This window comes from Crocuta crocuta, unplaced genomic scaffold (genome assembly GCF_008692635.1).
Source record: "Crocuta crocuta isolate KB4526 unplaced genomic scaffold, BGI_CrCroc_1.0 scaffold1025, whole genome shotgun sequence".
NCBI lineage: Eukaryota > Metazoa > Chordata > Mammalia > Carnivora > Hyaenidae > Crocuta > Crocuta crocuta.
The window spans coordinates 264,706-268,767 of NW_027531011.1; the positions used below are offsets into that span (position 1 = coordinate 264,706).

General features: G+C 37.6%; 1 pseudogene; it reads right to left on the minus strand.

The window, feature by feature from the left end:
- Positions 1–499: 499 nt before the first annotated feature.
- LOC144237152 (ATP synthase peripheral stalk subunit d, mitochondrial pseudogene) lies at positions 500–998 on the minus strand (annotated as a pseudogene).
- Positions 999–4,062: the final 3,064 nt, after the last annotated feature.

Sequence of the window (4,062 nt, forward strand, 5' to 3'; positions counted from 1 at the left end):
GAAAATATAATTTCTTTCTTTTTAAAAAAATGTTTATTCACTTTGGAGAGAGAGAACCTGCATGCATGTGCAAGTGGGTAAGGAGCAGAGACAAGTGAGGAAAGAGGATATGAAGTGGGCTCTGTGGTGAGAGCAGAGAGCCCGATGCAAGGCTTAAACTCATGAAGAACATGAGATCATGACCTGAACTGGACTCGGACACTTCGCTTGCTTAGCCACGCAGGTGCCCCATAAAAATATAACTTTTATGTGGTTAAGAACTGAAGGAGTTTAGAAGATTGGACCGTAAAGAATGAGAATAAAAAGAAGTTGAGCTACAGAGTTTAAAAAATATATTCATTTTTAAAATTTCTTTGATACAGTGGTCAATGAGTCAATGATATGTCCTGTCAAATCTAGTTATTTAACTCTCATGATGACAAGTTTCTTATTTTTATGTATGTATTTATTTTTTAATATCCAGAATTTATAATATAAGGGCCAGAGCTTTCTCCCCAACTCAAGTGTATAAATTTTCAATTGGCTTGTGAGGCCAGTAGAGATATTTCTTTTTGTCTAATTTGGTTTCTGAGATTTCATTCACGTCTTCAGTGGTCATCTGATCAAATGGAATTATGTTCTTCATGTTATCCAGCTCTTTTTTTTATTCCTCAATTCTGGCCTTTGAAAGAGACAAAAACTCAGCATAACTTTTCACATCTTTGTTTTCTTCAGCATCCACCTGGACAGTACATTTATCCTCTGGCACAGGAATTTTCAGGGCATTAAAGTTCTTAAAGTCATCTACCAACCCAGCCTTCACCACGTTGGCCTTGTAGTAAGCCCAGTCAATAGCAGGTGGATTCTAGGGGAGAGTAGCTAACCTGGAGGTAAGGGTCTCATTCCAGGATTTCAGGGAGTTATCAGTGGCCTTCTGGCTTCAGGGTATGATCTCCCCAAAAGCTTCAGTCAATGACTTTTAGAGCAAGTTTTCGCCCAACTATCTTGAGATCCTTCACCTACCCTGGTGGCCCCACAAGTTTCTTTTTATTTTATTTTATATTTTATTTTATTAATTAATTAATTAATTAATTTCTGAAAGAGAGAGAGAAAGAGACACAGCTAGACCCCAGGGGAGGATCAGAGAGAGACAGAAACACAGAATCTGAAGTAGGCTCCAGCCTCTGAGCACAGAGCCTGATGCAGGGCTAGAACCCACGAACTGTGAGATCATGACCTGAGCAGAAGTTGGACATTTAACCGACTGAGCCACCCAGGCGCCCCACAGGTTTCTTATTTTGAAGAGCAGTACTTGAAAATGTAACTCATTTCATTTGAGGAACTTATTCCTGGATTTAATAATGCTGATTGCTGAGCCTGCCTCTAGAGATTCAGAGACAGTATAGCTGTGATGTGGTCCAGGACTTTTAGTTAGTAAAACCTCAAGGTGACTCCATCCCCAGTCTAGAGAGTTTTGTGTTCTTCGAAGGAGAGAGAATAGGTCATTGTGGTAGAGTAGGCACAGAAGAGTAAAAAGCAGTGTTGGAAACTTTGTCATCAGAGAGATACTGCAATTTGTTTTACCCAAAGGAGCATGAACCTAGTAACAGCCTGAATAACTTCAAATCACACCTGTAACTTAATTATAAATTTTTACTAGTTATGCTTTTATTTTGTCTAGTTTTCCTCATTTATTCAAAAGCTTTTTCAGTTGCATGAGTTTTAAAATACTTTTTATCAGTGAAGTGGTAAAAAGTAAATGTTGCCCATTTTTAAAAAAGTATTTGGAATTGGCTGATTTTCTTGACTTAATACTTATTTCATTTTCATTATTATTTGGCAACCAATGTTTTCTAATTTGGGATGTACTGAAGAAAGTCAATAATTTTCTGTGACTTACTGATGGATCTTTTGTAATTACTGACATATTCAGTCACTGTGAACAATCATTAATTTAATGTTCTCATCATTCCATATCTAATCTATTCTACATATTTGATTATTGTTTTCCCTGAGCCCCTCCCCATACCATATAACATATCCTCAGTGGAATGTAAGCCACATGAAGATGGCCTTTCTCTTACATTTTATAATATCTTGCCATTTTGAAAAATAAAATAAAAAATATATCTTAAATGTAGTTTCATTTCAGGGCACCTGGGTGGCTCAGTCAGTTGAGCATCCAACTTCAACTCAGGTCGTGATCTCACGAGGTTCGTGGGATCAAGCCCCACATCTGGCTTGTTGCTGTCAGTGAGGAGCCTGCTTTGGATCCTCTGTCCCCTTCTCTCTCTGCCTCTCTCTCTCTCTCTCTCTCTTTCTCACATACACGCACACAAACACACACACACACACACCCTCTCTCTGTGTCTCTCTGTGTGTCTCTCTCAAAAATAAACATTAAAAAGAACTTTTTAAATGTAGCTGAATATTATTTTTGCAGTAAACTAAATAGTAATTTTTAGCTTTTCTTCACCATGGCCTTATAGGGCTGGTTGTTATTTATTTAAGGTTAGTTATCTTTCCCCACGAGAGGATATTTCAAAGGGAAAAGGAGATTCTTAAGTTAAAATTGTGTTTCCTGATCAAAAGCACAGGGTTTATATGGTTGCTTTGCTAAAATGATTGTTGCTGCTTTTTATTTCACTCCCAGGTTATTAGGTAAATAGAAACTAAACTTGTCAATTTGTACTTACCGTAATTTCAGAAGTTTATGAGGTTGAAAGCATGAGCTATATTTTTCTGAACCCAGCAATATGTATTTTTAGTAGAAACAGAATAAACAAACTCAAAGAACAAATGAAAAACATGTTTTTAAAGGTTCCTGTTATTATAGAATTAAAAGCTGTTAGTTGTAGATTAGCAGTGTGGGTTATTTTTAAAAACAGCTTTACTCTTAATCAAAGAAATCCATAATTATAAAATTAAGAAATTTATGTTTATATAATAAGTTGCCTCAGCTTATTGATCAGCTTACAGAATCATTGTAGAATGTTCATAGGGAAATAATTAGCTTTCCTTCTCCAAAATATATATTCCTTTTTCTCAAAATGTCTTGAGAAGAACATTCTTGTCGGAGGCCGCATTGGCTCTGACAGGTCCAGGGGTCCCTTAAGGATGGACAGTGTCAGCGAAAGAGAATGAGAGAGCCCTGAGATCGTTTCTGATCACCAGGCAGGCATCTCTGTCCTGTCGGTTTTGGTGTCTTTATTTATAGGTCAAAAGTTAACATGGCATCAGGAAATGGAATTTTTACAATGGATAGCTCTTTGTGATAAGGTGTTTTTGGAAAATGTACAGAAACAGGTTTTACAGAAGTCTTCTTGCAGAACTGCCCCAATTATAGTGAGGTTGAGTAACTAAGAAAATAAGGTGTTCACATTTTAATAACGCTAAGATTGTCACAGGTTTGTAGATACTCTTATCCATCCTCATCACAGTGACCAGGGTGAGGGAAGGTGTTTGTGGAAAGTAGGCCTTAGGGAAGGGGCTGCTAAACACCATCAGTTAGCATAGGTGTATGTACTAACTTATCTTCTGCCCTTATCTGTTCCTTTTCTCTAAATTAGGCTCTTTGTCTCCGGGCAAGACTTGATTTTCCAGTTATATGCTTTATTGCACCGGAGAGCCAACCATACCTTTAAAGAGTTTAGCTCATTTCCAATACATAGAATAGCCTCTTCGAGGGCATTTACCTTTGTGTCTAGGTTTATGATTTCTTGAATAGCTAGGGCATGAAAGACATTTTTGGTTAGTTGATTTACATGTTGAGCTGTATGAACATCCTGGACTAACGCAACAGTAGAAAACAGAATCGTACGTGTAAAGGTCAATCTTTTATGACTAGGGGTCATTAGCCTGTTCATAGCTCAAGGGAAAGTATGGAGGGAAACATTACCTTCTGGAGACATGATGTCTGTTCCCATAATCAAAAGAAGAAGTTCCCACAATAAGTTTCTTCACAAGGTCCAATCATCATACCAGGGCCGAAATAAGGGGACAAGTCCCTCCCGATATTGATCAACAAGGTACCCTAGGGATCAGTGCTCAAGCAGAAATAATTGAGTGGGGGTAGATATCGCT